This window comes from Brienomyrus brachyistius, unplaced genomic scaffold, assembly GCF_023856365.1.
Source record: "Brienomyrus brachyistius isolate T26 unplaced genomic scaffold, BBRACH_0.4 scaffold27, whole genome shotgun sequence".
NCBI classification, from domain to species: Eukaryota; Metazoa; Chordata; class Actinopteri; order Osteoglossiformes; family Mormyridae; genus Brienomyrus; species Brienomyrus brachyistius.
Genome location: NW_026042306.1, coordinates 2,093,197 through 2,116,102, shown reverse-complemented (window position 1 = coordinate 2,116,102; position 22,906 = coordinate 2,093,197). Strand labels below are relative to the sequence as shown.

The 22,906-nt window shown below is 40.7% G+C and overlaps 1 protein-coding gene and 1 long non-coding RNA gene across 5 annotated transcripts in view; one reads left to right on the top strand and one right to left on the bottom strand.

Annotated features, from left to right (window-relative positions):
* The window catches only part of LOC125720948 (signal-induced proliferation-associated 1-like protein 1), a 145,550-nt gene extending 136,174 nt beyond the window's left edge, over positions 1-9,376 (bottom strand). For all 4 annotated transcript variants that reach the window (XM_048996854.1, XM_048996857.1, XM_048996855.1 and 1 more), the window contains exon 1: positions 9,089-9,376. The gene's annotated coding sequence lies outside the window, so the exon portion shown is untranslated. The remainder of the gene's footprint in view (positions 1-9,088) is intronic.
* A 95-nt stretch (positions 9,377-9,471) lies between these two features.
* LOC125720969 (uncharacterized) lies at positions 9,472-12,295 on the top strand. Its single transcript, XR_007385631.1, has 3 exons — positions 9,472-9,842; positions 11,409-11,499; positions 11,778-12,295. It is a non-coding gene; the product is annotated as an uncharacterized LOC125720969 (long non-coding RNA).
* Positions 12,296-22,906: the final 10,611 nt, after the last annotated feature.

Genomic DNA, 22,906 nt, shown 5'->3' with positions numbered 1-22,906 from the left:
TTGTCTTCTAATAAACTGAATATCCAAACACATATGCCCCATTTGATCCATTAAATGTTGTTATTTTCCAAAGGACTATTTTAGGATCCTCAGTGTCTAGTCTATACCCCGACTCTCCTTTACACATTATTCATAGCTAAATTTTAAAATCACAGACTTCATCATAATCATTGACGAGTCAATTTCAAACATGCTGTGGGTTAAGAATTCATATGTGGATTAATTTTTTAACCAAGGATCAATTTCTTTTCTGACTACATTTCTATTCACTTCCCTTACATAAGGAATTAGAATCCAAGCACTTTCCATCATTCATGAACTTAACAGTTACTCATTTGGGTTCTGCTCTAATCAAAGAACTGCATTTTCTAACAATAGCCAGTTACCCTGTTAATGCAGACTAAATACTCTATTTTAGTAGATTTGAGTGCCATCTTGGAAACACTCCAACAATTTTAATTATCCTAAAAAGGGGGGGGGGGGTTTCTAGCTCAATTTTAAACACAGCTTGAGTACTTTTAATCAGTATTTTAATTGATATGTAATGTGTTGCCCCCCCCCCCCCCATCCTGGGTTATTCCTGACTTGCATCCATTGCTTTCAGAATACGCTCCAGACCCTCACAATCAGTGAATGAATGAATGAATGAATGATCAAATTAATTAATTCATTGATTGACTGATTGATAGATTGATGGGCGGCATGGTGGTGCAGTGGTTAGCACTGTTGCCTCACACCTCTGGGACCCGGGTTCGAGTCTCCGCCTGTCTTCACGTGTGTGGAGTTTGCATGTTCTCCTCCTGTTGTCGTGGGGTTTCCTCCGGTTTCCCCCCACAGTCCAAAAACATGCTGAGGCTAACTGGAGTTACTAAATTGCCCGTAGGTGTGCATGTGTGAGTGAATGGTGTGTGAGTGTGCCCTGCGATGGGCTGGCCCCCCATCCTGGGTTGTTCCCTGCCTCGTGCCCATTGCTTCCGGGATAGGCTCCGGACCCCCCGCGACCCAGTAGGATAAGCGGTTTGCAAAATGGATGGATGGATAGATTGATAGATTGAGTGATGGATGGATGGATGGATGGATGGATGGATAAGAGGTAAGGAGCATGTGCTGGTACAGCGCGTTGCTGCACCCACCACATGACAAACTACCAGGATGGATGGATGAATTTTAATTCATAGGGGAGACCGTGATCAATTATAGGCTTGGGTCCAATTTGATTTTTAGAGCTTTCCTGTAAAATAAAAGGACAACGGTTTAGTGTAAGCAAGAAAGGGCCAGCAGATACATTAAAACTGAAAGAAGCACCATCAAAATTAAATCACCCTTTGCTCAGATAAATATGTATGGGTGCAAAACTGCTCCAGTATAAAATTCCTACATAATATTCACATGCAAATTCTATCACTAATACTAAAATCTGTCACATTTGATCAATAAACCTTTGACAGCCACAACTAAAAAAAAGCTTGTTATATCCATTTCAGGAATATAGTTAATGGTATATCATTCTTGTCTTACAAGTACACAGAGAAAAGATCCATACAGAAATCATCCTTCACTCATCTGAAGAACTTCATTACAGCATTTCTGACAATGTGTCATGTAAGGCATTCTGTCATGTCATCTGAATGAATCAGCACAACAGTAGTCTTTGATCCTCCTCATACAGCAGTATGCCAGGTCTGGGCAGTTGTTTTCTGTGGGGGGCCAAAACTGACCCTCATCATGGCAACAGAGGCCATTTTTTATGTTTACTTTAATGTGTTAGGAAAGCTGCTATAGCAGACCTGCGAGGCATTAATATTTTATAATAAATATATAGTAAGAAAGTTTTGCAGAGAAAAATCTGTTCTCTTCATACATTTAAAAATATCTTCATACATTTAAGAAGAAAAGTAAAATTAGCAAGATATGGCCAGTATGCCGGTTTTTGCCCAGATCTCTGTAAGTAGGCAATCTCTGACAAGCAGTTTAACCCTTTTCAAACATGGGCTGAAGGAAACAGAAAAGCTGTCTTTTGGAATTGCGAAAATTACCCCACCCTCCACTGGACCAAACCAATTAGAAGCCATACTGGTTATGCTCATCCAAAGAACCCAGTTCTATGACCCTGAGGATAATCTCTGTCCTGTTCTTTTGTGGTCTACTGCACAATGCGGACCTTTGCTTTCAATGGTTGTTTGGTGATTTAACAAAAGGTTTTTTGATAACCAAATAAGGCAAAATAGCCCCTGCCAGCTTGATTTGAAACAGGTATCTTGCTGTTTCCAATGAGAAGGGGGTAGATCAGCAGTTGGAAGCTTATTAATCACGTAACAAGTCTCAGATGTGGTGCGAAACTGATAGTGATATATTTAGGACATGATCTGGATAAGAGCAAACCGCTCAGCCCACTTGTTTCCTGGGATATTTAATACCCAAATGTTGAAATTATACATCCATCCATCCATTCATCCATCCATCCATCCATCCAGCTGCTGTTCCTGGTCAGGGATACAGAGAGGCATGGACCCCATCCCAATCAATGCATGGTGAAAACCTGACTGGCTATGCCCTGGACTGGATGTATGTCCATCACAAGGGGCGATACACACACTATGGGCAATGTCAGGAAGTGTAAATGTATGTCTTTGGCCTGCAGGGAACCCGTATGACACGGGAGAACACACAAACTCCACACAAGCAGATTGGCGGGAGGATTCTGACTCCCAGTCCTGGAGGTGTGAGGCAATGGCACTACCAGCTGAATCACTAAGCCATGCAGAAATTATGCCTGTACAAAATTACCCATCACTGATCTGAATGAAGAACTCTGCCTCTGTGACGCAAACCCCCTAGCAACCTTTAACCATTTTCTTTGTTCTGATATAAAATGTTCCTACTGGTTTCTATTTTTAGTTGCATTTTCATTCCAGTGCTCACAATAAAAGTGTTTGGAAAACAGTCAATAATGCAAAAAAGGAAGTATGGCTTTTATACCTACAGAGTTGTTTGGTTTTCAGACCAAGATAATTAGCTTACTTGATAAATAGATACATAAACAAGACATCTTGGAATGCAATTGTATTGCATACTACTGTCAAATAAAAGATCCATTTAAGCATAACATACTACCAGTATATCGCAGATATTTAATATCCTTCTAAGATTTGGGACAGTACGAAATATAAGCCAGAAAGAAAACAGGATAAAATGGACAATATGTTAAAGCTGGGAAAATATGTCGTAATGCTTTATATTAAGTGCACCTTCATAATGCATTCATTATGCATTCAGTGCACCTTCATAATGCATTCATAGAACATTCATAAACAGCATGCAAGTACACCTTAACATCCTAACATCCCTTGACAGCTTTAACATATATTAATAACAAACATTATATGATTATACAATTATAATGCTTGTTATTAATCTATATTACAGCTGTTAAGGGATGTTAGGATGTTAAGGTATACATACATGATGTTTATGAATGCTTTATGAATACTTAATGAATACATTATGAAGGCGCACTGAACGTTTTATGAATGCAATATACAGTAAAAGCATTATGAAGGTGCAGTTAATATAAAGCATTACCAAATATGTTTACAATGCATTTCCTAAATTTCAACTTTTAAAAATCGCTTAAATACTGAAAAGTTTAAAAGCAATAGTTTCTGTTTTAACATCAAAGCAATACTGCACATTCAAAGTTATTTTTAAGTAATAAATCAAACAAGGAACGAAACCAGCCACCTTCCGATTTTAACCGTATTTGATATTCTCAGCAGATCCCAGCAACTTCATCCTAATGGTCCGATGCAGATTATAAACCAAACTTACTAAGTTTCCAACAAACACCCCACTACAGTAACATTTAACACATCTGGAAACTTTTTATTCACAAAATAAGTACTCTATGTACTGAAAATATATACGCTAAGTTTCAATATAGAAAAATATCCATCTGCTTCCAAATAACAGAAATACTACAATTTTAGACCAATCACTTCAACTCATTCAAAGCTATCAAACAGATGGAAAAAAATAATATCAGATTTACTTATAATTGATAATACTTACAGATTTATGCAAATAAATCAAAAGTTATGGCAACCCTACACTGGTTAAGTGGTACATTAGATGAAAGGAAAAGCTCAGAATTCACTTACCCACGCTAATGCAATCTTATCAAAACAGTTAAACATTCTTAGTGGGTATGATTATTCACTATGGTTCCACAAACAATACAAAAAACTTTTACACTGAAAAAAATGCAGGCTCAATATTAACTTCTCTTTAAAACGCTGCATTTAAAACTAAAATGATACCCTAACTTATAATACTTAGAATGGAAAGGCATCATTTTTCAGCTACTGGTGTTTAAAATTTTCATGCATTTTGCTTAAATATATCAACAAGTAGAACCATCTAAGATCTGTATCAAAATTCTTACAAAGTTAAATGCAGATCATAACGCAAATTTTTGGAATACTAAAAGAAATTTATATTCAATAACCATTGATCAAGTTAATGTTCATCGTTCATCATTCTGCCCACAGTAAGTAAGCCATTGTATCACACACAATCTTACATGTCCAGTTTTATCTGCTAAAATGCTAGTGAGACTCCACAGGTGTTTTATCACCATACACACACTTATTGGTAGAAGAAAGTAATCTGTATTTCAAGTGAAATTAAATTACATTTATTCAGCTTTAGTGTCATTGTGCCGAATACAGGTACAGAGCCAATGAAATGCAATTAGCATCTAACCAGGGACAAATAAATACAAATACAATAAATGTAATTAATAATACACAAATTATACATAAATTGCTCAAACGTAAGAAACATTAGTGAGGCATGTTTCTGTAACAGTGAGCCCTATTTTGTAATATTTGTATTGGTTCTGTACTACCAATGTTCACACAAAATCATTAGCCTGCATTTTACTCAAAGTGGTACTGAAAAGCAGCAATACAAAGGCAGCTTTTTCCTGGGAATAGACAGGAAATTATCTGGTAATGAACAAACAGACATTACATTTCTGTGTGACATTTGTGTGTTAGTAGCTCAAAGATTCATGATCATGTTAACGCAAATTGTCCAGCTCATGTGTCATTCCCGCTTCATTCTGGCATACCTGTAGAATACCATGTCATTCCACTGCTGAAAAGCCCTTGTTAATCCTTCAGCCGTCAATCACCAGCTTCTGACTTTTTTTCCCTCCATTTTCAGCTCTGCTCCTTCCTTCCATTTTTTATACGTGTTGCACAACATGTGCATTTCCTCCCACACGCTCACTCTCAGTGAGCTACTTAATACTGATACGGCCCTGCTGCCAAATCGCTGCAATCTTGGCACCTATGGATGGTGGGCTGGCGAGATGTTCGCTTGCAAATGACATACAGCTCTACTGAAAGACAAAACACATCCATGATGGTATCTCTGTCATGTGTAGCTCAGGAGGTTAGGGGACAAGATATGTGGATTCAAATCTGTGGCCAGCAGAGTAGTTATATCATCGTCAGGCCATTAAGCAAGGCCCTTAACCCCAGTCTGCTCCAGGGGTTCTGAATACTGCCTGACTCCAAAACTTGCTCTCCTACTTTACATATATAGAGGTGGATGGTTCTGTTTCAGAAAACACAATTCCACACAAAAATTTCGTAAAGACTCAGAATAACAGAGCACTCAGCTGGTTGGTTGAAGCAAAATCTTGATCTGGGTTTGTACTTTTTGGACTTGAACTATCCACCTCGATGCATCGTAATTAATCAGTTATTAAGGTGGCGATCCTCCTTAAAGACTCCTACTTCTCATTGCCCCATATCACTATCATGTGCGGCAGGTAGACAGAAATTTACAAAACATAAGATGATAAGGAAAGGCTTAAAATATTCATAAAGGAAGCACTAACTGATTATGTTTGTGCTACAGTGATGATATTTGTATTACAATGCTTCTGGGAAACTCACCCCTGTTTTGTAGAGCAGAATACTCTCTCATGGTTAAGATAATCTTTGTGCTACAATGCTTTTGGGAAACACCTCTCTTTTGTAGCAAAAAAAAGTTGTTCTATTTGCTAGCTGCAGTAGCAAATGGTGAAGACTCTGACTCTGAAGTAGATAAGTAGCTAGCTAAGTGTAAAGTAATGCTAGCCTTTGAAATATATAATATATTGCTCAAAAAGCACTGTATGTATCAGCCAATATTCTTTAAAAATCAAGATACTGACATTGTTCCAATGTGTTAGTCATGGAAAATATTGCCATCCAAAATTGTAACTTTATCAATATCCAAAGTTAGCAAAACACAGCTACTGAAAAAAATGGACATAATTGCATTGGCCAGTTCCCATAATGGAGGAAGAGGGATTTTGTCAGCTTATTCATCACTTAGAAGAGGTCTAAACGTACTGGCCCATGACATGTTTATAATGAATTATTAAATCTGGCCAGCAAATCAATCTTTCACTTTCCACAGAATAAAAATGCTGTAATGTCTTCCCGCTAATTTGCGCTGCCCCCCCGTCAAGTAACACCTCGGTTATTCATTTATGCGTTTGCTTTTTTTTTTTTTACAGTAGGCAACCTTTTGACAATTTACAGTTGCTTGTTTGCCCTGTTTAATAATAATAACAAAAAATTATAAGTTTTCATTGTAATATTTGAAAGTTTTTTTCAATGAAGTTTAAAAAGGCTTGTGTTTATCAAAATAATAGAACAATCAATTAATTGAATAGAATCATGACAGTAATTAAATATTTCAGAATCATTCCCTCATTAATCATAATCGAATTGGCTTGGGGCCAACGATTTACACCCCTAACATACAAGCATACACACGCCTGAGACTGTGTCTCTCATGGCTGAAGAGCAAGATGGGGTAATCAAGAACTACCCAATTACCCCACAGGGATTAATAAAGTGCCTCTCTTCTCTTCTTTAGTGTAGTTCCCTCTTTATGACTTTCAGATCTTTCACTCCATAAACTGTAAAGTAATCTCCTTTGATTCACAGTGGACGCCATAACATGAAACAAGCACCTTACCTCTGAACAGCAATGGCACTTATATTTCAATAGTAAACAAATCACTGACCAAAGGCGAACCAGCTAGGATCTAATGGACACTTCATATCAGTATCTTAACCACTTCATCCATTCCAGAATCCGAGGACAATCTTCTGAAATGAAATCTTCATACCAGACTAAATATCAACATCTTCCTCACTGCAGCACTTCTCAGACTAACAGAAAGTACTGGAATGTGAATGAGTACTGTCACTTCTCTACTTACCATTCATTTCACACAGCTGTGCTACTAAAAAAAAGTCACATGTGGTCACAATGAGTTTTAAACACTAAAGACTAAATGATGCAAGAAGACAGACACTTGCAACTTTGAAAAATAAGCAACAAATTGCTTTAAGACGCTATGAGCGCCTTCAGTATTTTGAAATGCAAAGTTAAAACACAAGGAAATTGCTTCCCCTGGGTGCATTTCCAGAAAGCTGAAATGCCCATATACAACAAATGAGCTTGATATACGACTTAACAAATTTATTCTTCAGACCCATTCACAAGGTTAAAGCCCGGGATACCGCCACATATCTCCATCAGCCTTTACCTACTTCATTCTTTCTCTCCTTTTGCCCTAAAGACACTTAGTTATTGGTTATTTTAAGTAATACACTTTTCTCCCCAATGTACTCACAAGCATGCTACCTACATACCTGTGTTATGTAAACATACCTTCTTGCACACATGCATTGCCAAGGCCAACATGGACATGCTACCACATGCCTGTTACCACAAGCCAGGTGAACATGCTACCCTAAAACCAACAATACCGCTGTCCATTTAATATGCCACCCACATGCCTGTATTACCGGGCATAATGCAAATATACCACCCACATGCCGCCTTTGCCTCTCGCGCATCCCCTGCTCAGTGGAGGCCAATAACAGAAGCAGACCAAACAGGCACTTAGGAAGGAACTGGCAGCAAATCGTACACGTTAACCGAGGAACTTCATTTGACAGCACTGTGTGGACAGATGACTGCATGTCAGATGACAAGAAAACGTGTAAAAAAAAAAATAGATCCTTTGCGTTGCGATTGTTCTCCTAAATTTATCAGTTCACAAAATGGTGCTCAAATAAAATAATATGCAATACTGTGATACAGCTACTTGTGAAAGAAAACAGTGGGCTGGTTACACAAACCTTTTTGACACAGACAAAAACTATAGTCAATTAAATCTGACTGTCGTATGGAATAATAATAATAATAATAATATTAATAATAATTGTACCTAATACACACTGACGAACATTTCGATCTCGGCTCTTGAGAGTGTGGCAGCCCACGCACGCAGTACGCGAACTGACCACAACCTTTATTTGGATTATCCAAGCTGGATAATAAAAAAATTACGAAAACATCAGAGCATATCAATTTGTGTCCTTGTGTTAGAATTAATAAGTACGACGCCAGATGTTTTCCCTCATCTGCATGAGAGGGACGTGAGACAGGCAGGCGTCACAGAAATCGTTAACTCGCCATCTCCCCTTGAATCACGGCATTGAGAAGCTGCGCACACATCAGCCGCTCAGTCACATCTATGTGCCTTCATCAAAGATCCGTGGTAAATACCCGCACCTTTACTCCACCTGTGCAATTCAGTGGCGCTTCTGTGAACTCCTAAATCTTATCATCTGTTAATTATTTAAAACATTAAGATAATCAATAAATATATAGTATCTATGTTGCATCTACCCCACGGCAAACAACGCAAAAATTGCATCGCTTTCCAGCGATATGCACTGATAACACGTCTTCCACCGCAGCACCAGGATCTTTAATGATCGTTTACGTTTGACTAGCTTGCAACGTGAAATTGAATATAACTGTCAACCTAATCAGTACAGGTTCACAGGTATCAAAGATTTAATTACGATTTTATGATCTCGCAAAGGGACTACTCGGCAAACGCAGCATCAACCATCACGCTGTCAAAAAAAGAAAAAAAAACAACTGTGCATCAATCACTCTACTCGCAGTTCCAACCATGTCTTTAACACTCATTCACACTTACCTCTTTATTCAGGCAGTTCACATCAACATATCGGTACCTAGATTACACGACGCGTACCAAGCCAGGCATCCAGAGCGTAGTGGGGAACATGAGCACAGTTCTGCGTATCTGCGATTTCCTCACTCTCTCATAGAGAAATAACGGGTTTTCTCTTCTCCGGTAACGGTGCGCTTCATCCTGTACTGCATCGCCTTTGCATTTGTTGGAATTTGGAAGTTCCTACCAAAGTTGCAACTCCGCCTATCTATGCAGATGCAGGAGGCATGAAGTCACTGCGGTTCATCCCCCCACCCTCGCCGGTACGACTATCGCGAGACCGGTAGAACAAACCGTATAACATTCATAAGAGCGTAACTGCACAGAAACGTCTATGGTGACCAAAATCTTGCGATACGTTTTTGGTACGATGATATTTTTGGTACGTCTTTGCGTATGGTAATTGGGAAATTATTTTATGGATGGCATGTACTAAAAGCCTCTATTTAATGTAAAGTTTTTATTTTTTAAGATCTACAGGAGCAATTGATAAAGTGATGTTAAAGACATGCAATTTTGATACGTGCATATTTACTTGAACCGTTACACCACTTAATGGCGGAGTGAGACGTGAATTTCCATTCAGCCTATGTCGGGTTACGTGTGTGCTAAACTTACCGCACACCTGCAGTTCCCTGGTTCCCTGTCTCTTTTTCTGCACCTGTTCTCCTTATCAACATGCCTGAAGGAGCTGGATTCTCACCCCGCCCCCATACAGGTATCATCGCTCCTTGCTGCTCTTGACAACTGCAGTACACATAATGACTATGGGCATTGCCTCGCTACCCCAGCCTTATTCCCGTTTTGTTGCTCGCTTTGAAACAGGTACGCTCTGAAGCAACAAGTCATTCAGTGATTTGATCAGTTTCTGCCTCATCAAAGCAAGGTTTTATCGAAGAGCGCATAATTTTCTATTTGTTATTAGTATCACTATTATATTTTGATAACCAGGGTGTGCATTGACAGAAATTGACACCATTATTTTCCCAAAGTCAACCATTAGCACGACGCCTATACTCACAAAACTCTCGAAGAATTTGATCTTCTATAAGAGTACAATGGAAATGGAGCGTCGCTGAATTACAGCAATTTCATTTTTGTTGGAAAAACTGATACGAGGCGCTTCCCCCAGAGCCAGTCCAGCTTCCACCCCCGGTCTATAAACATCATCCACATGCCAAATCCCCCATGAATGTTAAAACCCAGTTACCGTCAGCTACACTCAAATGATTTTAATATATATCATTTAAATTTTTTCTCTTATCACTAGCACCTATTTTTAGAAGAATATCCCCTTTTGGCCATTTAGAGTATTTCTTCCCACACACGTTGTGCGTAAAGTGAGGATTGCAGTACATCGTTGTGCGCGCACTCCTGACGACTAGCAGACTCCAAACACGCAAACCGGGCTCGACGCGCGTTCAGGCACACACAACCTGCAGCCTCAACAGGCATAACAAACACTTCTCTCCTCACAATTTACCCATCAACTGCGACTTCACGAAAGGCAGTCTGGGCCTCTGACAAATATGTAAAGAAAAGCCACAACATTTAAGCGGGCAGTGCACAGCTGGCATAATATGTCTGACTTAAGTACAGTCCCAGCCAACAGCTGCATTTGTCCACCAGTCAACACAATTTTATGTGTAATGTTCAATATTGTGTTATGTATCCATTCAAAGAATAGTTACTATTTAAATACTTTTTAAAATATTGATATGAAATATTTAAACTAAAGATATTAGTTCTCTAATGATTTATATTAGTTTAAAATACCAATAATAGAAAAATCAGGATTCTGTGTTCATACAGTATGTGCAAGTCACTTGCATGACTTAGCATGCTGTATCTTCCTGTAAACCATCTCGGGGCCTCCCCCTTAAACCCGTCACAGCATGTGATCTGTGACTGTATTCTACCAACACAATGGTTATATGAAATGTACTGATTCGTGTAAAAATCAAAACAATAGCACCTGAAATGTGCTGCTTAATAGTCAATTATTTAATGAATAAGTAAATGAATTAAACCACCTACAGTATAGGTTAGATGTTTAACGATGCAGAAATGTAGAAACCTGATTGAGAATTTGCAAAATATATCAAGACTTCTAGAACGGTTTGCTTCCCAATTGAATGAGATGACCTTAAAAGATTTTTTTTAAAGGTGGCTTCTAGCTAACCCCAGTCTGGAACCGGGAAGAATGTAAATGGTAAAGGTAAAATTAAGGTGAGTTATCTGTAATTTTATGTTTAATCTTTAACATGGATGGTGTCGTGCTCAGCCCGAAGGAGTCACCTTGACACAACCAGAGAAAACTGCACATCTTACAATGAAGAAGAGGGATTTCATCCTGTAGGAAATGTGTCCAACCTGTGAGTGATTTGAAGCATATTCAAGTTGTAATTTGAGTCTTCAACAGAATGTTTGACTTTCGAATCGCAGGCTTAAAATTATTGGTCAGAGGACAGAGCAGAATTCATGTCCAGCACAATCAGGTAAAATTACAGTGAATCAATTTTATAACACAGAAAACATGACAGAAATTGCAATAAGCAAGCCGTCCTCCATAGATTATATTTTTGAACATTGAGTTAAAATGACATGTATAGGTGAGAATGTGACTAAAAACTGTTTTTGGTTCTATTATCAGCAACGTGTTTCCAAGAGCTCAGAAGTGCTGTGAGTCATTCCCCTGTGTGAGTGCTGCGATGACATCATCATGCTTCCTATAAAGGGCCTTGAAGCCAGACCACCCACCCGCCCACACAAACACCCCTGCTGCAGCCATCACATCCATATAGAATAACAGGGAACATCTTTTTCTGTCCAACCATCAGGGATGTTCAGCATTTTCCTTCAAGAGGAAAACCACAATGTCTAGCGGTAGCACTGTTTTGCCTTAGAGAAGATGATTTGGGGGGTGGGGGGAGAGTTTGAAAATTCTTTTTTGGGATCAGTATTATTGTTCAGTTGTGCCATGACAGAAAAAGGCTGTTATGAGACAGCATAAAGCCATAGCAAACAAGGTAAAAGCACCCTGATTAATTATCAGTATTATCTTTGAGTATTAATCTAAAAAAAAGAGAAAAAGCGTAGCTCTTGTTTCCTCTTTCTGATTTTATGTGATTGATATTCAGTGGGTTAGCTGATAGTGTCCTGGCCTGCAACTCAGAGTGTGATGTTTACATGCTCTCTCTAGGAACTCCCTCCTTTTGAAGGGCAAAGACAAATGTTGTTCAGGTGAAATGACGACTTTACAGAGCACTATCACGTCCAAATCACTGACTGTTTTGGCACCACATATGCGCACTCCAAAGGCAAACTGCAGCCTGCCATCCATTCTGTATCTCTCAGCTCTCTTCCAACCAATGTCTACAAAACTGCAGCACAAAGAAGTGTGCAGAAAATTGCTCCTGACCCACCAACCACGGGCACCATCTCTGTTGTCTGGGAAACATTACCAGCCAACGAAAACTGAAAACACTTGGCACCTAAACAACTTTTTTTTTTTTTTACTGCTGTTACCCTCTCATCATCAGCATATAAAACCAATACAAAATAGTTAAATAACACCCCATAATAATTGATAAAAATCAAGAGCCAATTTTGTAAAAAAAAATTATATATAATAATTAATAGAATATAGTATTCAAAAAACAACATAACAAATTTTGGTCCCTGGGCAGATGTGTTGCAGCTCAGAGAGAAAAATAAAGGAAGAAAGAGGTAAACTGAATGCACTGAATATTCCATGTCCAATAAGACCTCTTGAGCTGCATACTCCCGTGATCCAGGTCAAGTCATTGAAGGAAATGTTGAAACTTTCATGAAACAGTAAGCAAACCAGACATATTTTACTGCATTGCTCTCAAATGCCCAGACTAGTTTGTAAAAGAAACATGTCAATAATTTTGGGATTAGTGAACAATTCTTCATTATTCAGTATAACACATTTTTTAAAAAAAAAGTTAAAATGTTTTCACTTAAAATGCTTTGCATAAGTAATCAGAGGGTGTTCCTGCTCTACATCCTTCAGCAATCTTTATCAGAACCCTTTTCTGTAATCCCTAAATCACCAGCAGGTGTCACTGAAAGTTACAAATGTTTTGAAAGACACATCTATCTTCCATATCTGCAGTGTCACAGTGAGCCTATTCCAGGAAGCGCAAGGTGGGATGGGATGCCACTCCATCAAGTCCCACTTGCACCCACACGCACTCACACAATAGGGGCAATTTACGACACGATCTGCTTAAACTTTTGGAATGTAGGAGGAAATACTAGAAGAACATCCACACACAGAGAGCTGTTGCAGAAATCAGACCCACGGCCATGGAAGTTTGAGGATACAATGCTAACCATTGAACATCATCGCAGAGAGATGTATATGTACTCTGTATATGACTGTCATATCTAATTCACAAATTTGTTTGGGTCTGATAATAAGCTCTGGATTATATTGATGCCCACTTTAAAAACTGTAAATTTGCCTATTGTAGACAGACATTTACAAATTTGTAAATTTACATGACACTGATTCAATCAACTATGTCAGAAACAATTGCACTGAATGTGTTACTCAAATAATCAAAACATTCAAACAAAAACTACCATAAATGTAAGGTTTGCAAATGTTGTAAAGTTTAAAAGGAATTATAAATTTTCAAATAAAAATTTTTCCCAGGCTGCTCATGAGGCAAGCCAACAAAAGTCATATGTATCTAAACACTGTTTCTGTTTTATCACTACTCATACACTTGGGGGCACTATAACAACATATTCAACATATTTCTATGAACATAAAGCTTACATGAAGGCAGATTTTTTTAATTAATAAAAATGCATTAAGTTACAGGTTTACATTTGAAATGCTGTATAATGGATTATTGTTGCTTCCTCTTTCTAGGTCTGGTAATCAAGCCAGAAGGCACCATCTAACTGCATGATATGACTCTTGTGTTTCCTAAAACAATTCAAACAAGAAAATTAAGACAAAAGGAGTACGAGATGCAAACCCCAGAAACAATTTTCTACTGACCATACTCCAGAATTAGAATTGTTTATTAATCACAGCCAAGGCGTACAAAAGAATTTTCAGTGACACTTTCTATGAATGCTACATCTGTAAGAATCTATGATCACATTCGTAACATGTTATAATGCATTCATATAGCATTGGCTATAAATATTTATAAAAGGCATAACACAATATAGGCATGATTATTATGCATGATTATTATGCATTATGAATACTCGATGACGCTCTCATCTATAATGCACTATAGGTACCTTTCTAATGCAGTTCAATGTATCCTTAATGCTTATACCAACCATTATAGTGCATTTTGAAGGTATGTATAGTACATTATATACGAGAGCTTCATTGGAGCTTCTGAAGTATTATAATCAAAACTATAATGCCTAATGACGCTATTAACTCTATATGTAATATTTTCAAAATGTCCACTGAAGTAGACTGCATGCATTTGTGACATGAAATATTATAATATCAATACTACATTATTACAACTACATAAACTACGTAAAAGTTCTAATGAAATAAATACTGAAACACAAACATAATCAGATATATAAACTGATATACTATATTAATATATTACTATATCAATATACTATATTAATTGTGACGTCACAATGAACTTACAGGTGAAAATGAACTATCCGAATGACAATTAAATTGTCATTAATTTAATACTATTATTTAGTTGTCAACAAAATATAAAATTTATAAAAATAGTGTCTAAAACATTATTTAAACGTAATATTGCTTCATATGACCCAATTTTTCAATGGCGCTGGAATGCACCTTTGCATGATAATACCTATATACCAATGCAACGTGGCAGCAACAGTGAAAGACGAGAGAAAACAATTTTGCACGAAATTGCTCTTTATATACAATCCTGTAAAGGACCATGCGCAAAGCTACAAGTAACAAACAGAGGCACAGAATGGCTGAGGAACACGAGGAAGTTACGCTAAGGACATAGGGACACACGACAGGTCATTTTTACTAGAGCACACCACGATTACACATGCAACACAGGTCAAGGTACACGCAAACTTGGGAGCACAAACGTTTACGCTACAATTATATACAGCTACTTACAAGAGGACACATACAAGGGCTGTATACGGAGGGAGGGGAGAGTCGTCCGTTGCGAGCACTGATGAGGCTAGTGGAAGCCAGGCTACTTGTGGGTGCTGGCATCACCCTTGGCCACCAACTCTTCCCTCCACTCGGCCTAGGGAGATCTGCTGCCCTTTCCAGTGGGGCCTCCTAGACAGGGAACACCACACCCAGAGACTCCTACAGCCAGGCCTCTCTCTCTGATGACAGCAGATGCATCGAGCAGCTAGGTATCACTGGCAAAGCCAAGCTCCTAGTGAACGCTGAGTGGTCTGCCGGGTCTGGTGGTGCAGGCCCTCCTAGGCCACGGCGCTTCTTCCTCCATAACTTTGGGAAGATCAGTTGTTGATCACCAGGCTGGTTCTCCCGAGAGGCATCCTGCTCCGCATCCCAGGAGGCCTTGCCCAGTCGTTCACATTCCGGCAGCTGGTCTCGCAGCCTCTCCATGAGGTGCCACCCCCACATCTGGGACTCATGCAGCCACTTTGCTTGCTCCAGCTGTGCCACCAATTCGCCACGCTCCTGGGCCTCCCGAGTGCATTATGAATACTTGATGAAGCTCTCATCTATAATGCACTATAGGTACCTTCGTAATGCAGTTCAAAGCATCCTTAATGCTTATATCAACCATTATAGTGCATTTTGAAGGTATGTATAGTACATTATAGACGAGAGCTTCATTGGAGCTTATGAAATATTATAATCAAAACTATAACGCCTAATGACGCTATAGGTGCCGGTCGCACTCCTTCTTCCAGCTGGCTAACTCACCGCACAGCTCCTCCAGCTCCTGCCACTTTTGTTCCCCAGACTCCTAATCCTGTTGATTTCACTCCCACTGTTCGTCCAGCTCATAACACCCCCAAGCCAGCCGGGCCTCCTAGCTGTGGCATGCCTCCTCACGACTGAGGAGAGCAGCTTCATGCTGCTGCCTCTGCTGGTTGTGCTCGCAGCTGGGGTTGCGCCGCAGCTCATCATGACTGGCGAGCGGGGAGCACTCAATGACCGATGAAGAGCTGGGGTCCGCCAATGTGCCCACCTGTCTCGTTCACTGATGTTGTCTCCATTGAAGGTCCGGCGGGCAGGCAGAAGCGGCTTGAGGTCGTTCTGCACACGTCTGGGGCACTGCAGGAGGACAGAGTGGCACCTTTGTTGCTGCGTTGCTCCTAGCTCTTCTACAGGTGGGCTTAGGGGATGCTTCCAGGCAACAGCATAGCCGGTGCCCCCTCTTGCTGCAGCTCCAGCAGATGAGTGTCTCCATCAGGGCAGTAACGCATAGGAGCAGCGTGATGAAAGTCGAAAGTAGATGGTTTTGCATAAAGTTAAGTAATTTATGTACCTACAACCTAAAATCATAGCAATATTGACACCATGCTTGATCCTGTGTGTAGAAATCCTGTTTACCAGGGTGTGAATGAATCATTTCCTGCAAGCTTTCAAAAAGCATCCTACTTCCACAGTCATCTTAACATATGTCATTCAAAGACAACCATCAGCTGATTGGATTTTAAATAATATGTAGGTGTATGTTAAGGACGCCAGCAGCGACGATAGAAAAAAAGCAATGAAAGTCTATGCAGGTTGCCCAAGCTGATGCCATCCACAACACTTTTATAACTCTCCATAAAACACTAACATCCTGTCACCACTACCTGGTCCCATAGATGTCCATCCATCCATCCATTTTCCAAACCGCTTATCTTACTGGGTCGCGGGGGGTCCGGAGCCTATCCCAGAAACAATGGGCACAAGGCAGGGAACAACCCAGGATGGGGGGCCAGCCCATCGCAGGGCACACTCACACACCATCCACTCACACATGCATACTACGGGCAATTTAGCAACTCCAATTAGCCTCAGCATGTTTTTGGACTGTGGAGGGAAACCGGAGTACCCGGAGGAAACCCCACGACGACATGGGGAGAACATGCAAACTCCGCGCACATGTGACCCAGGCGGAGACTTGAACCCGGGTCCCAGAGGCACCACCATGCCGCCCCCGTCCCTTAGATGTATTTTGTCTATTTCAATGCTCCTGAAATAGTGTTTTTAAAATCAAGTCTTTCTAATGAATTGTGGCGATCTGGGGATCATTTTTATGAATCTTGACGCCACATGGATGCCATGCCGGACAAAATCAACTTCATTCATGCAGGAAGCCTACTGTAATGGACACATGTCTAATCATAATTTACTGCACATCTAAGCAAAACATTATTAATAAACATGCACAGTATTCCATAGACATTACGGTTTACATCCTTACCTGCAGAAAGCTTAATTTATAGAAGCATTGGACAGAAATCCCAGAAGTGCTGCATCCTGGCCTGCAAGCATCCACCGCCTTGTCTTTCCAAACTGGTTTCGTGCAGAAATTGTTGCCATTAGCTTTCACACTCATGCCTATATGAGTAACATCCCATAGAGAGATCTCCGCAGAACTTTTATTTAAAGGCAAATTCATATGGAAGATAATCACATTTAAATAGCTGTCCACTACGGTGGTTATCATGCAGGAAAGGGTTCATTGTTATACTGACCAATATAATGAAGTATGAAGGTATGTATAGTGCAATATAGATGAGAACTTCGTTGAAGCTTATGAGGTAATCAACACTATACCTTATGACTATCAATAGAAGATGCTGCAATGCTTTATTAATTCTTACCCTTACCTTACCATTATAATGCATTTTACAGGTATGCATAGTGATACACTAATGCCATACAAAGTACAACCCCCCCTCAAAAAAAACTATTATAAAGAAAGATAAGCAAGAAAAAGTAAATGAAATGAGCAAAATTTGCATGTACAAAGCAAATACTAAAATAGGTACAGTACAAAAAAGTAAATAAATAAAATTAAAATTTAAAGGTTAAGAATATATGCATACAAGTTGTAAAAGTGACAAGGGGCATAGTATGTCCAAAGAATACTGTTGAAGCATACAGGAAATACTGTAAATGAAAGTGATAAGTGCAAGTTATGTTCTTATGTTCTTATGTAAGTGTGCAGTCGGTCACAGAGGAGGAATTTAGGATAGATCATTATCCATGAGGGTTATGGCCTGAAGACAGAGAATAAATATTGGAAATTCTGGGGGGCCAGGATATGAGGCATCAGAGTCTCTGTTCCTCATCAGAGGCCCTGTTCCTCACCTTCTTCTTCATCTGTGATGAATACAGGTCTTCAAGGGGGCTGCTAGCCCCTGATTTTATCTGCACGCCACACAATGCATTGCAGCATCTGTACAGAGTGTAATGCGGCAGAGTCAAACTAACGCAGATGAGCGATGTGATGACTGATTCTAGAATTGCTGTGTAGAAGTGAACCAACAGCACTTGCATCAGCTTGATTTTCTTATGTCTTTGTATGTTCATGGACTGTTGGGGCTTTTGATTACATTGGTGATGCTCTTGTCTAACTTGTTGATGGTCCTATTGGGCAGTGGTACCTGGAAATCTGAAAGATTCCGCTCTGCTAACTATGGTGTCATCTATTTCTAATGGAGGTGGTGGGTAATGCTTTCTTCTGAAACTGGTTACCATCTCCACATCTCTTTGTGTATTCTGTTGTAACACAAGAAGTCTGACAGATATTTTACATTTTGAAGACAGACAGAGACACAGACAGTGAGTGTATAATGAGCAGAGCAAGAAAGAAAGCATTCAGCATACAAGTCTATGGGAAAAAAACATGAAGGGAAGAGGGATAAAAAAGAGGGATGCAACTAGAATATCAAAAAGTAAAATACAAACATACCTATCCTTAAAGGGTGAAACATCTGAGAGGTGGAACGGAGTTTCTAGGTAAAGAACTGTAGGAGGAGATAGGGCTTGAAAATCACAGGAATAATAAAACACATGAAAAATAATAATAAATAAAACTTAAGAAGAACAATGTATGATTGCTGTGCAGTCATATAATTATTATAATAAGATAAGATAAGATAAGAAAAGAAAAAACTTTATTTATCCCGAGGGAAATTCTTTTGTCCTTTACATGCTCAGTGCAACAATAGGAATAAAGGTAAGGTAAAGAGTATAAAGGGAACAGAAGTAATAGTCATAGAAATAATAGTGCAAATAACTATGAGTAATACTTTGTATTATAGCTATATAAATACTCATACTCTGTACAAAGTAAAAAAAAATAAAAAATAAAAACTATAACTAAGCTATAACAAATATAATAAAATAACAGATTATTAGTGCACGTGGTAATGAAAAGTGTCTTAGTGTTGTGCCTTGAATAATTTAGATAGCAGCATGTGATGATGGGATAAAACAAACATTCAATACCAAACAGATGTGTAATATTGCACAATCCAAATAAGGATTAATGACAGTTCTGAAAAGATCACCTACAAAATGAGGAAGAGTTATACAGCCTTATTGCCACAGGTAGAAAGGATTTCCTGTGTCGTTCGGTTCTGCATTTGGAGGCAATTAGTCTTTTGCTGTGGGAGCTCTGATGACCCATCATGGCTGCGTGCATGGGGTGGGAGGTGTTGTCCATGATACTGAGAAGCTTTTTCAACATTCTCCTCTCAGACACCTCCACCAGGTTCTCCAGTCTGACCCCCAGGACAGAACCAGCCTTTTTAATCAGCTTGTTCAGCCTGTTGGCATCAGCTGCCTTCACCCCATTGCCCCAGCACACAGCTGCAAAAAACACTGCGCTCTCCACCACAGAGTGATAGAACATAGTCAGCATTTTCCTACAAACATTGAAAGACCTGGGCCTCCTTAGTAGGTAAAGCCGGCTCTGCCCTTTCTTGAAAACAGTATCTGTGTTCTTGGACCAGTCCAGCTTACTGTCAATGTGTACCCCCAGGTATCTGTAATCCTCAACCACCTCAACATCTGTTCCTCTGATGGTGACAGGGATGGAAAGAGGAGCCTGCTTCCTAAAGTCCACAACCAGTTCCTTTGTCTTTGTGATGTTTAGCTGTAAATGGTTCAGCTCACACCACTCAACAAAGCTGTCCACCACACTCCTGTATTCATCCTCCTGTCTGTCCTTGATACAGGCCACAATGGCATCAGTCATCAGAGAATTTCTGCAGGTGACACGACTGAGACCTGTACCTGAAGTCAGACGTGTAGAGGGTAAAGAGGAAGGGAGATAGGACAGTCCCCTGTGACGCCCCCGTGCTGCTCAGGATGCTATCAGAGCAGCAGCTCTTCAGCCGGACATGCTGTGGTCAATTTGTAAGATAGCCCGTAATCCAGGCTACCAGTGGGGCGTCCACCTGCATTTCCGTGAGCTTATTCCCCAGCAGTGATGGTCTGATTGTGTTAAAGGCACTGGAGAAGTAAAAAAACATGACCCTCACAGTGTTTCCAACAATGTCCAAATGAAAATAAGCCTGGTTCAGCAGGTAGATGATTGCGTCCTCTACGCCGATGTGGGGCCGGTACGCAAACTGTAGGGGGTCCAGCCAAGGCTCCACCAGCAGCCGCAGATGTTTCAGGATAAGTCTCTCCAGCGCTTTCATGACATGTGAAGTCAGAGCCACTGGCCTGTAGTCGCTGGGGGTCAAAGGGTGGATCTTTTTGGGGACAGGAACCAGACAGGATGTCTTCCAGAGTGATGGGACCCTCTGCAGTTTCAGACTCATATTGAATATCAGATGTAGAACTCCACACAGCTGGGCAGCACAGCACCTGAGGACCCTGGGACTGATGCCATCAGGACCTGCAGCTTTACTGGGCTGAAGTCTACACAGTTCCCTTCTGATGTCATCTGCTGAGAGGGACAGAGAGAGGCAGTCTATGGGGGCAGGAGACGGGATAGGAGAATGGAGAAGGTGAGAAGAGCTGAGTGTGGGGGGAGGAGACGTAGGGGAGTCAAACCTATTGAAGTGCAGATTTAAGTTATTTGCACATTGCACGTCTCCATCCATCCCAACACCTCTCTTTTGTTTCAGGCCAGTAATGGCCCTCATTCCATTCCACACCTCCCTGGAGTTGTTTTCCTGGAATTTGCTTTCCAGCTTCCTCCTGTAGCAGTCTTTCCCCTCAGTAATCTTAAATTTAAGCTCCCTCTGTACCAGTCTCAACTGTTCTTTGTCACCGTTACTGAAAGCTCTCTTCTTCTTGTTGAGTGTGGCTTTGATGTCTTTAGTTACCCAGGGTTTATTGTTGGGGAAGCAACGAACAGTTTTTTTGGGAACAACAGTGTCCACACAGAAGTTAATGTATTCTGTGACGCAGTCTGTCAGATTATCTATATTGTCCCTATGGGAACTGCAAAGAACATCCCAGTCCGTTGCCTCAAAGCATCCCTGCAGAATCTCCTCTGTCTCCCTTGTCCATCTCGTCACAGTTTTCTTGACTGCAGGTTGTCTTTGGATGGCAGGTTTGTAAACGGGCTGAAGATGGACCAGGTTGTGGTCAGCCCTGCCCAGGGGAGGTAGAGAGATGGAGTTGTATGCCTCAGTAGCATTGGCATAGAACATGTCCAGTGTTTTATTGTCTCTGGTTTTGCAGTTTACATATTGCTTGAATGTTGGTAGAACAGTGGAGAGGTTTGTGTGGTTGAAATCACCCGTGACAGCCATAAACCACTCAGTAAGTGCATTGCAATAATACCTAACACAGTGCAAAGATTGAGTACCATCTGTTTAATTGGTAGTACTTGCTGTCGTTGCATTGTGGGCATGACCCGCCCGACAGTAACCTCCTAGAGGCCGAAGACGCGTGGGGGGACGGCCGTGTGGCTGTGGTGCCGGACGGTCCGGGTGGGCCCCATGGAATTGAGCGACGAGGGAGAGATCCAGGATGTCATTAGCGGGGATCCAGCTCCACTCATCAGGGCCAAAACCCTCCCAGTCCACCAGGTACTGGAGTTGACCCCGCTGGAGGCGAGAGTCCAACAGTTTGCGGACAGCGTAAATGTCCTCACCTAGAATGGGAAGTGGAGCCGGGGCTTCCAGGGGCCCAGAGGGGGGATGGAAGAGACTATAACGCACCAGCTTGAGTAGGGAGACATGAAACATGGGATTAATCCCGTATATACGAGGGAGTAGCAGGCGGTAGGTCACAGGACCTTGTCATCTAGTGAACTTGGGGCTCAGCTTGCGACCTGCAGGGAGACGAAGATTCTTCGTAGCCAATCAGACTCTGTCACCTTCTTTGAAATGGGGTCCCAGTCGTCGTCTGCGATCTCTGAAGATTTTGGTCCGAGTAGCTCCTTGCTCCAGTAAATGACACATCTGCTCCCATATACATTTGCTGCGTTGATACCAGTCTTCAAGGGCCGGAACATTGGTGGAAGTGGGACTCCATGGGAACAGTGGGGGCTAGAAGCTGAGAACACACTGGAAAGGGGTTAGACCGGTAACTGCATGGGGTATCGAGTTGTAGGCATACTCAGCCCAAGGGAGGAAGCGCGACCATTCGTGGGAGTTGGACCCACACATAATCCTGAGTATTTTCCCTACTTCTTGTTTGGTCCTCTCCATTTGGCCATTGGATTGGAGGTGATAGGCTGAGGAGAGACTGAAGGAGATGTTCAGTTGTGAACACATACCCCTGAAAATGCGGGAGGTAAATTGGGGTCCTCTGTCCGAAACTATGTCTTCTGGGAGCCCATAGTACCCAAAGGCTCCCTGTAACAGCAA